Source organism: Odontesthes bonariensis, chromosome 19, assembly GCF_027942865.1.
Source record: "Odontesthes bonariensis isolate fOdoBon6 chromosome 19, fOdoBon6.hap1, whole genome shotgun sequence".
NCBI classification, from domain to species: Eukaryota; Metazoa; Chordata; class Actinopteri; order Atheriniformes; family Atherinopsidae; genus Odontesthes; species Odontesthes bonariensis.
In genome coordinates this window covers 20,167,247-20,179,419 of record NC_134524.1, presented here as the reverse complement: position 1 = coordinate 20,179,419, position 12,173 = coordinate 20,167,247, and the positions used below count along the sequence as shown (strand labels likewise).

The 12,173-nt window shown below is 42.7% G+C and overlaps 2 protein-coding genes across 4 annotated transcripts in view; one reads left to right on the top strand and one right to left on the bottom strand.

Moving 5' to 3' along the window:
- Positions 1 to 12,173, top strand: part of LOC142368394 (uncharacterized) — a 146,255-nt gene that overhangs the window by 35,522 nt on the left and 98,560 nt on the right. The gene's annotated exons all lie outside the window — the stretch shown is intronic.
- ndrg2 (NDRG family member 2) overlaps positions 1 to 12,173 on the bottom strand; it is a 41,180-nt gene that overhangs the window by 11,684 nt on the left and 17,323 nt on the right. The gene's annotated exons all lie outside the window — the stretch shown is intronic.

Here is a 12,173-nt window from a genome sequence, read left to right as displayed (position 1 = left end):
GCAATCATGTACGGATGAGCTAACTAGCATTTGGCGCTGATTCGGTCTGTGTATTCTGAGCCACGCTCTGCCTCTTTGCTGCAACATCTTCACCAGCTTCAGAAAATATAAAAAAGCACGATTCTAAAATGAGTTAAAATGCTACGCGTGGCCTCTTTAGGGGGAATACATATCTGAACTCAAAACTCACACATACACAGTTTAAATCCTAAAACAAATGAGCAAAACGTCAAATTTATCGATAAAGCAAGAAGAACGAGCTCAAAAGCTGAATATGTCAACAGGAATCAATTCCTCACGAGAAAATCTTTGTCTGTAATCGGATCATTTCTACAATGTCAGAATTGAGAGCCTCGGCACTCAAGATGGTCTCCAGCAACAGCGGAGCAGACGAGCAACACGGCGGGCAGATTATTAAGAAACAGCAATTAAAATGAGATCAACAGACTGTGACAGAAGGATCAAAACAGTTCGAGTCAGACTTTTAATGAAGTCCACAGAGTTAAACGGGATGTCCCCACGTGTTCAAAAGAAAGTACATCCTCTCTCAATGTAGGCTTTTACATATCAGTGCTTCATACAAAAAAATAAAAAAATCATCTGACCCTTGCCATCTAAGTTCAACCTCTGGTGAACAGCAGCACACGAATCATTACACTCTGCTTTCATTTATTGAACCCAAAACTAAACCAAAATGCAGAAGCACTGTGGGAAAAACTGCGTTCACCCTCGCTGCTTGCGTAAGAGTTACGAGGCTAAGCAGCAGCTGGGTGCTGCTAATCAATCACACTTGATTCCCCGATGACGAGCAGGTGTGAGCACCTCTCTTAAAGCTTTGGCAGTTTGCTGCTCTGGACGTCCAAGTGTGCGTTGACAGGATGTCAAGGAGTAAAGACATCAGCATCGATCTTAGAAAAGCCGAGCTGCTGCTGTGCATCAACCTGGGAAAGGTTACGAGGCCACTTCCAAACAATTTCCATCATTCTACAGAGAGAAAGATGATTCACAAGTGGGTTATCAGAAGAATGCTTCTTTTCTCAAATAAGAACATGGCAGCTCAGCTTAGGTTTGCAGAGTTGCATCTGAACAAATCACAAGCTTTCGGGAACAGTGTCCTTTGGGGATTGCAATTATTCCAGTGATTGAGTCGAGCTTAGAATCCTCTGTTTACCGTAGTATTCTAGAGTCCAATGTGAGGCCATCTGTCAAACAGCTAAAGGTCGGCTGAAACTGGGTCATTCAACTGGACAACAAATCTACCACAGAATCTCCCCCAATAATGAACCGATAATTCTTTAATCACAAGCCTCCTCTTTCGACTGGAAATGCAAAATTACAACGGACAAACCCAAAAAGCCTCCAAAGTCGATGCCCGGTTTGTCCACTCTGGGCTACTGTAGTAAAATGGCAGAAAAGACATGCAGGCTGATTTGAAAGCATACACTAGGGCTGCATCATGTTGCCCATATTTGTGAACCAGCAAAGATGAGACACTCTTCAAGTTTTCTTTGTGAATCAAAGGAAGATCTGTTTGGCGTCATCTTATGCTCTTGATTTATGGAGAGGCTCTCCGTCGCTTGCGTGCGTCGGCCAAAATTCCTATCTATCTGTCGAGGCGACGGAGACCGCAAGGGTTGTGATTGGTCGGCTAACAACATAATTTCCGGAATCACTTTTCCGGTTTAACGCCTCCCTCTCACAACAACAACACCGCCATTTTTGAAAGAGTTTACTGTGTGCCGGTCAACATTTGGTCAAAATGATTTGCATTTTAAAATCAATAAGCTCTAACTCCAACAACAGTCTTTCTCTCTCGGTCGCCATCGTTCACTGTGAGGAGTGGAACGGAGCTGGAAAGTAAACAATCAATCAACGACTTTCACGATAGACGTCGCGAGATTGGGTCATTTAACGTAGCGACGCCTACTGATTGGGAGGTGAATTGCCTTGCGTATGTTCCCGACGGAGAACTTCGAAAGGACGGAGAGCTGACGGATAGCGACGAAGAAGCATACTGAGGCCTAAGATGTATCATTTTTGTTTGTTTCAATCTGTACATTGCTGTGTTGACATTAGTATTTCTTCTTTTTTTAATCTTTCCCATTTTGCTCTTTTTAAGTAACTGTTAGACATGTTGCACTCCTTTTAGTTGCTTTTGCTATACATTACTTCCACTCTTTAGCTATGCTATGCTAGCTCGTTAGCCACTGACTTTGACAGCAGTTTAGTACTGAGCAGGTAACGTAGGTAAGTGTGAAGCGCAGCGAGAGAGAGTGAATCAAAACAGAGACGAAACAAGATATTAAACCAAAACAATTAGCTTAAAGATGCTAAAACTGTCAGTGAACTGCGGAGCGGTTTGCTAACCTTCTGTCTCTTGATGCTAATGCATATTACTTGTTCACTGTGATTTGCTGTACACCGATATTTCATCAAACTGGTTTCATTAGAAAAAGTAAACGAACCACCAGCTTTCAGAGTTGAGACAGACGAGGTGCCAGAAAAAGCAGTCGCACGACAACTGATACGAGTCTCATTTAACTCTGCCATTATGTTTAATCTGCTCTCTAACGGACACACCCTTTCACATACAGTTTGCTGATGACTTTAACATGTAATCGGCCTAACTCTCTCCATCATCCATCGCTCTCCCTGTCTGCTGCGGTTTCTCCGAGTCTGTGTGTTTCAGAGCGTGTAATAAGTGCTAAACTGCACAGGAGGCACCGTCTGTCACCGTGGAAAGAGAAATACAAAGATGGAGAGATTTTCGTGGAGAGCTGGAAGGGAGGGAGGCCAAGAAACCGCAGAGTACATGTTGCTAACTGAGAGATAGAGAGAGAGAAGGGAGAGAAAAGGAAGTCTTGCTTCTGATTTGCCTCTATTTCCACATTTCAGCTGTCAGACAACAGTTGTTGAGTTCATCTGTTGCAGTGAACAGGTTCCCCGTCTCAGATGTACGTCTGTGTCAGATAATCGCTCCAGCTAAATCAATCCAAGCTACTTTAATGCGCATTTATTATCATTCCGAGCAACGGCATTTCATCTGTTCCATCCTGTCAGCAGGCCGCCTGAGTCCAGCATGTCAGTCTGTTTTAGTCAATCCTCCCTGTCAGCTCTGCTCCCCTCCCCCCGTCTTTTCTCCTCATCCTGCTCTCCTCTGCTCTGTCACGCTGACTCCGTGTCTTCGTCCTTCAATGCAAAGCAATGTCACCACACGGCAACTGTAGAGCCCACGGGGCTGCAGATCAGCCATTTGAAACGAAAAAGACTTTTGCGGCTGCTGTTGAATTAGGAATTATGGAAAGCAGTTCTAAAAAAAGTACTTTTAAAGTATAGGTCTTATACAGTAGCGCGGCCTTGTCTCATCTTGTCCGTCCTACGCAGCTTATATGCAAGTGCAAAGCTAACTGACAAATTTAGCCCCTTAAATCGAACCTTTAAATCCAATTTGTTACCCGTCGGTTGAATCAGACAAGCTACATCCTCAGATGTTTTTGTTCTTTGCCCCCCATGCCCCTCGTCTTCTGCCGTATTGGTTAATTTGCTTTAATGGATTCAATTATCAATCACTTAACATTGATAATGAAAATCGAATTGAAGGACCGCTCATCCGCTCCAGATGCACCTGCAGCTGAGTCTGTTTGGCTTTATGAAACCGTGCGCTTCAACTCTGTTTCATTGGAACTGCAATGGTTTCCAGCTTGCACAGACATTTGTGTGTTTTCTAGAAGCAGACTGGCTAAAGATAGCCTGAAAGAAAATGAAAAAAAAGACTGAAAGACTGCTTGATGGACAACACAGCAACAATATCAAAAATGATCTGAGTGTGGGTGGCAACAAAAGATACTAAATTAAGAGAACTGAAGCTGTGGCCTACTCCAAAGCTTAGGGGCTATAATAAAGCGAACCATAAAACGAAATAGCCCCCTGCTGGGTCTCCTCACGTCGCTCTAAGTTGGTGAAATCCTGGATTCGCCATTCTCCATCACCAATTCAACGTGACGAAGTGGCTAGAAAACCCATTTTTTGGGGTCTGAAAGTGCTGTAAATCAAACTGTCCCATCACGGCTCAGGGAAATAGCAGCTTCCATTTGTACACGCTCGCAGCAGACTTCAGTTTTCAGCAGAACTGGGGCTTTTAGAGCCCTGTACATTAGCCTCAAACTGTTGAAAATTGCAAGAGAAACTTTAACAAAGATGAAGAGGACTTGGTCTTCAAATTGTGCCACTTGTCTACAGAGACGGACACATTTCTTGCTTTATCTTAACTACCTTCTCTCACCTTCTGGCGGCTCTGTGTCCCTCCCAACTCGCTCTATCCGTCTTTCAATCACACTACCGACTTGTCGCTCGCCTTCTCACGGTTCCTGCCAGTCTCCTCCTTTTCAGCGTGACTGCGGCTCTTTGTCTCACTTCTTCCATCCCTCTTCCTTTCTCTCCCTCTGGTGAGGAGGAGAAATGGGCAAACATTCCGACTGACAGACTCCTTTCTTTCAGGCGGTCTCCCCTGCTGCCACCCGTGTTTGCAGCTCTGAACGAAGAGGCACGGCCGGACCCGCAGACACTGCACACACACACGCCCAGACACAGGCAGCGCTGCCAAAAGGAGGGCACCGAGCATTAAGGTCACCTACATTGAGGATGTAGGCTGATGGCTGACATACTGAAAGGTTAAAGCAGTGGAATTTGGGCAGCACGCACGGCTGCAAGTGGGTTTAAGTCTTGAGACGTCTGAGGTGAGAGATGGAGGGGGACGTACCGCTTCATTCCTTCGTGTTGGAATGAAGCGGTACGTTGTTTAAGGGACACCGAACTGTGATGTGCTCATGTCACCTCTTGTGGTATAATAGGACACAGGGTGGTACTAGATTCAGCTAGTAGGCGCTGAATGTCTGGATAAAAAGCACATGTAATTCAACAGCCCACTTTAATCATTTCTCTCTCTTTGTCGGTGTTTGTTTGGCGTCTTTCTTCCTGATTTACACGGCCTCTTCTGATTTTCTTCCTGTTGGGGGCGGGGGTGTTGTCTTCCTTTTTTGATTGCCTTCTCCACCCACATTGCTTTCTCATTCCAATTTGTTTCTTCTCTTTGTTTTTTGTCACTTCGCTTGTATTCTCCGGGTGTTCATTTGCAGTCTCCCCAAAGTCTGTGCACACAATGATTTGACTCGGCCATTTTTATTGGAGTCAACCCTCTCGTTCTCCTGAACTTCAGTTTTAGTTTAGTCCCGTCTGATTTTTGCATGTCTACCACTAAGTTTTCTGATCAAATGTCACATTTTGTTCCTGTTTCTGGGTGCCAGCCATTTGGGTCTTCTCTGAATTTCTGTCAGCTGTAAAACCCTCCTTTATCATTGAAACCTGCAATAACTTGGGCAGCAATTTGACAGCACTATAAGCTGTTACCTATGTAATTGTAGAGAAAATCTAAAAGAGTGAGGTTGTAGCACAAAAAGCTAAAACAATGAGCTGATGTTTAGGCTCTACAGTCCTGACCTGCTTTGCTGATCACACTTTCATCTTCTTTCATAAAACACACAGATATCTGAGCATGGATAAGGTCCTATGCTGAATGGATGCCTTCTCTGAAGCATATTTGGTTGAGGGAACTTCCATTTTCCGAGGTAATACTGTACATCGGGATAAATATACCGTTTGCAATCAAGGACTGTATGTGTGTAAGTCTCTGGTTCCGTTCATATCGCGACCGAACCACGCCAGAGTTTATTTGAAGGTAAACCGAGTCCAACATATCCAAGCGGTCTCAATGCACACCAGGGTTCGCATGACAGTGACGATTCTTCAGACGATATATATGATTAACAGAGCAAGCTCACCAAGGTTTGTTTTCATCTACCTAAACTCCTCACGTTAACCAATAACTTGCTTGGTACAGACTTATACTTGCACTGCAACAAAATGTTTAGGTGGAAAACGTTCCCCAGTCCACCTTCTGCACCAAACGGACCCTTTTCTTGGTCTGACAAAAAGGATTTCCTTCATTTGCAGTGAGAAAATGATTACAAAGGTCTGGAGGTTTAGAACCAATGAGCCAGGAGAACAGGTTTATTTGATCAGCTGAAAAAGAACTTCCACTCTCCTAAAACCGAGTTGGGTCACAGTCGGTACCATTTCGATTTTCCACAGCAGTACTGGTCCTGAATTAGGATGTTCATTTTGGTGAATCAAACTAGCATTGAGTAATGAGCTTACAGCAGGTGATGCTGGTAGAAATTATATAATAAACATAATTACAGTGACAATGAAATTATCCTTTTTTCTCAAATCAAACAAATGGCGACAGGCAATCACACCAACGCGGGCTAGCGCCTCTCTCTAAAGAAATCCATGTGTATTTCAGGGAGGTCACGCAGGTGATAACAACAGGAGGCAGGTACGTCGTTATAAGTGGGCTGTTGTGCTTGCATAAATTGCAGAGTGAAACCAATCTGGAATGGATTAAACATGGAAAGAAACATGTGAATGTGGCATGTAAACTGTGGACAGGCGTGCTCAGGAAGTAGAGCGGCTGTCCTTAAAATGGAAGATCGGTGTTATGACCCACGTGTTAAAGTGACCTGGGGTGTGATAGCGAATCTTTCACTGGCCGTGATGTGCTAATTGGTGTGTGAGTGACACACTCGTTAGCATTCCTGGATAAATCGTGTGTTAAATGATCTAATTCGATGCGAGTTATGGATCGTTACAGCAAATCAAAACTCTTAATGAGGCTCCTTTATGAGGTTTCTAAGATTGCGATCTGTCAAAATGTTGGACGGTCCTCCATCACTGTCCTCCAATGGCAGCTAGTGACAGAAAATGTTTGGAGAGAAATTGGATGTCAATTTCTTGTGGGTTCAACCTTTATATTAGGTGTAGTCATGCAATCTTTTGTAAGTATTGTAGCAGTCACAGTGCCGTGTGGATTAAGAGTTTTTCAAACTTTGACAAAACCAACATTCCTGTGGGGGATGTTTACGTATGTGGATATAAACCAGATCTTCATTTTCTTTCCACAAAGGAAAAAGAGACAGAAACTGCCTTATTTACGTTCACCTTCTACCCTCTTAAAAGCTTTTTGGGAGTGAAAAATAAGCAACAGACGCTTGCAATAAAAATTGGGATAGACTCTAACGAACAAAGAACTCACTCTTGGAAAAGTGGGACACTTACTATCCTATCTGGACCATAACTCGAAAGTTGACACTTTAACACCCTTTTTCACCAGCAAACCGACCAGATGGCTACATACGAACTGAGAAGACTTCATAAGACTCACTTTTAGTCGAATCTTAAAACTATATTAAATGTGTTTGATAACCGTGTACAATTTCTTTCAGGTTTCCAGCTTGATCACAAGACGCATATAGAGACAATTTGTACGATTCTGGCTTAAATATTGACAAAGAACTGATCTTGGTGGAAAATGCCCAACCTACCTGATGGAACCACATTGCCCCCTAGTGGTCTGCAGTGTTGATTAGTTGAACATTTAAATCCCAGAGGACTCAGTAAAATGGGCAAGATATATGCAGCTATTAACTTCTAACGATGTCCCTTCGGTATCTATTTGGTATTTGTTTGGTGTCCCCATTGTTAACACAGAAAATTAACATTGTGTGGTTCGCTATCCATGTGTCACGATTTTATAGATATCCATCTGAATTTTGAAGTCATCATTGTCTTTATCATGTGTGTTATTTTGATGTCTTTATATTGCAAGTCTATGTTATATCTTTAATCTGCATATCTTAACAAGATGTGGTGTTTTCAGAATCACAGAGACAAATGTTCTATGAGATGGGAGTAATGGAGGAACACAGAGTTCTTTGTCTCATCCAGAAATCCCCCTTTAGCACAGACCACCTTACACAGACATGCACACAGTTCAAGCATGTCATTGGCTGAAAAAGTAGTGTAAGACCCGCCTCCGAGAGTCAAAACCCGGAACCCGCGAAAAACACTCTCTCTCTAGCTCTCTCGTTTGCTGGCTCGCTTCAGGCGTCTGCTCTCTTGCTTCTTGCCTCTTGTTCCAGAAGGGTTCCAACCCAGAGTTTCAGAAGGAGATTTGAGCAGAGAACAGCTGCTCAGAGAGTTTTGGAGATGGTTTAAGCAGAAGAGAAGAGCTCACCAGAGTTTGGGAGTTTTCCCATAATCTCAGGAGAGAACGGAAGGACGTGTGGATAACGATGCAGCGGACGACCGGAGGAAACCCTCCAGAACCCAGTGAGACCCCGGAGACGAGAACGCTGTTTCACGCCATCATCACCTTTTCCTACCAAGAAAGCCAACTCCAAGCAACCTTTTATTAATCTTCTGTGAACTTAAGTTCACTTCATCAGAGAAGCAACGGACCCACTGACACCCAGAAGATTCAATCATCTAACCACAGTCCTCGGCACCATCGTTTCGGTTTCCCGGTGAAAGAAGCAACTGAGAAGTCCGCTAAAGTCAGCCACCACAGCCAGGAAGGCCCAGAGAGCGGAAGAGAAATCCCCTCGGACCCCGCGTGGCCGCTGCCATGTTCCGAGCTGACTAAGCAGAACTTCAGCACAGTAAGACCGACCCGTTTTCACCTTAAAGTGGGTTTGATGGATGTCTCGAGGCTTTCACAGAATGATAAATTAATCCGAAATGTCAGTATTTAGCTTCAAATAGTCAGCCAACCTGAACTATTTGAATACATCCAGTATCTCCCCATTCCCATATTTTATTTTATATTCACTAAGTGTTTTATATAATCACCCATATTCCATGCATCTCCTGTTTGTTTAAAGGTTCATGTCTAAGATCATATCATTGTAATAAACAGCTCATATATCTATATATATATATATGTTATAATCACAGATTGTGTCGTATGCTTTCTTTACGTAATGTCAGTCCAACAAAACGAGAACTTCACGAAAGTAGCGAGATATGAGACTGAATATTAATTGATTATTAATTGAAAGATTAATTTAACACCAGGATCGTAAGATTTCGAACAGTTTTCCTACCTGACTGTGACTTAAATTAAGTCAAAACCTAGGTAGGTGGTGCCCTGACTTCGAGGTAAGGTTTATTTGAGACTGTAAGAACATCTCATAAATCCTTATATTTAATACGTATATAAATACCCGGTAACGCTACAGTATATTGAGAAGAAATCCTTTAAAATGGGATTCTCACACACACACACACACACACACACACACACATATTTACATATACACAGCGGAGAACCCCAGGTGTTAAAAATGAAACCACTTTCAGGACTAAATCGGTCCTCTCTCCTGAAGCAAATCATGATAGTCTACAGTGTTTTTCTCCTGTCACACCTGGGCACCGCCATGACAGTTTTATTTGGGCCCAGTTAATGTGTAGTCCTGCATACAAACTGTCTGCTGAGATCAAATTTTCTTTTTTGCTATTCGGCACAGTCATACACAGTTTTTCACCGCATGCTCGCTGAGGCTCGACTGCTCACGGGCAATACAGAACACACGGCTGATGGAAATTTGCGAGCCACAAACAAACATTTGCGCTTTTCTAAACACCCGAAACCTAACAGAATGTGCAGGATCACGACAAAGACCGACCAACCCTGACGCGGCGGCGTCTTCGATTGGCATCATTGTTTTTATCAGCAAACAGTAACGTATGAAATCAGAAATGCATCTTCCCAACAACTCTCACTTCTTCTTTGAGGGGGTCTGTGGCTTGTCGAACACAACAGCACAGACTGGCAGTTTTTGCTGTACAAAGCGCAGAGCAAAAGATGAGAAACGCAGACAAAAATGAGCGACAAATGCCTGCAGAGAAAGGAGGCACAACAGTAGCCACCATGGAGACCCAGAGAGGAGCCAAAGCTCCCCTCGGCTCCCCACGAAGCAGAGATTTTGCTCGCTCTGTCTCACAGCAGATCAGTTCGGCCCCTTCTCTCCTTGTGTTCTCTGCGGTCCATCACTCCGCGGCTCAGCTCAGTTCTTCTTTTCATTTTCAGGGCACCTATTGTTCTCTCCATCATGACCTCACCTCCACTCAGACTTCCAGTCTCTGTCTGTCTGTAGGTGAGTGAAAGCTTTGACAAAAGGTCAGATCCCGATCCACTGGATCTCCAGAAAGATCAGCGCGAACGTTGGTGTATTCGACTGGATTTTATACAGTTCTCATTTATCAGTTAAAAGAAGATGAACAGTTTTGATTTTATCTTTATTTTTTTCTATTGAGACATGCTGTTAGGTTTGTTACGATACATACAAAACAGATACCCAATTGCTTGGCTAAATAAAAAAATGCCTGTTTTATGGATGTTTCCGAGTCAAAAAACAATATCTATAATAATTTAACAATGTTTCAAAAACGCTGTATTTCAGATGTACCAACTACATTTGTGTTCCCACCGCTTTTTCCCAAGCTAAATTACTCCCACTGAATAATTTTAGTCAAGACTAAAAAGAAGGAAAATAATTAATTTTATTTTCATTAAAACATATCATTCCTTGACAGAATGATGTTATTTTCTAGTAACAATGTTCTTTATTTACACTTCAGATACCAGATCTTTTCCGGACATGATGGTGTATCAGCAGGGTTGCTCAGCTGCAGCACATGTAGGTTATTACTCACCAAAGTCACAGTTTTGTGCTTAGTACAATTGTGACTACTATTCTTTAAAGGGACACTATGTAATAAATTAAGTCATTTATTAGCTCAAATCAACATATTCATTCATAAATTAGTCCTCATTGGTGTAAAATTATCTCTGCCAACAATCTCACTTATCCTCCTGAGTGAAGAATAACTTGTCTGTATCTACATAGAGCGGGCAAGCTCTATAGAGGCTGCCATGTCCTTCCGGTCTATGAAAAACGACGAAGTGCCGAGATGGACATAAAGCACTTCGAATCGCGTTTTCCCCGCCAGGCCTGCAAGCGGAAATGACGTCATTGTGACATCATTTCCGCCGAATGGCTTATTACTGGCGCTAATGGTAAATAGATTTTATCTCGTAAATTATCCCACTAATAATGCATTGATTGTTACCAAACTTATGCCGTAGTACACATAGGCTCTTAACTCACAAAACGAGGCATTAGAAAGTTTATAAGTTTACCGGGAGTTTATTTAAAAGAACACTTTCCAGCAACTACACACTGCTGCTAACGTTACCGCTGCGTCGACGTCACGTCCGGTAACTCCCGGAATATGACTAATTTCATTGCTTGCACACCAAAGGCTATGTCAACTTATGTTATCTGACATGTTATCTGTCATTTGTATTTATAGTGTTATTGTATGTGTGTTATGTAATCCTTTATACTGTGTGTCTTGATTTCTTTTTGTTTGTATGGACCATGAGTCTGAAGCTATAGCTTCTTGAATCTTGACACATTCCGCCTGCCGTAGTTCAAGAAGTTGCAGCGCACATTTGAAAACGCGAGGCACTAGAGAGCAAATTCATTCGACTTTGCAAAATAAAATTGCACCACTAGACAGGGGAAGAAATTACACAGTGTCCCTTTAAATAGTACTTTCAAGAAAAATGTAAGTAAACTCAGTTTTTTCAACTGACTGGAGGTACAGGGTTGCCAACTTTTCCAAAAACCTTGGAGTGAGATTTCAGCGGGTCGGTTCGCGACACGCATCAGAAGTTGTTCCACAGTACAGATATATATATATCTGTGTAGATATGATGTAGATACATGTATACATTTTATGAATATGCAATAGTGCAGAGTGTGGGGCCTTCCTCTAGAAAATTTTGCATTTCTTAAATGCAATTTCTTCCATTCTAGTCGATTTTAGGGTGACTATTTAGACATGGCAAATCCTAAATTCGCTTGAATCGAATAACACTACATTGCTGTAGTGAGACAGCGCTGCGTTACCAATCAGATTTCGCCTTGGCAAACCAACGTCACTGACGTACCGACTGACGTACCGACTGACGTAATGACAAGCCGTTTCCAGCAAATCAACAATCAGAGAGGGATTAGACACTCTGCTGCAAGGGCGTAATAATGGTGTTGACATTGGTGGGGACACAATTTGCCACTCCACCACCAACTAAGTTTGAGGGACACCTCATTTGTGTGAGGGGTCTGGGGGTCTTCCCCCAGAAATTTTTTTATTTCTTAGATGCAATTTCCTGCATTTTAACCAATTCTGGGGTGAATAATGGCAAATCC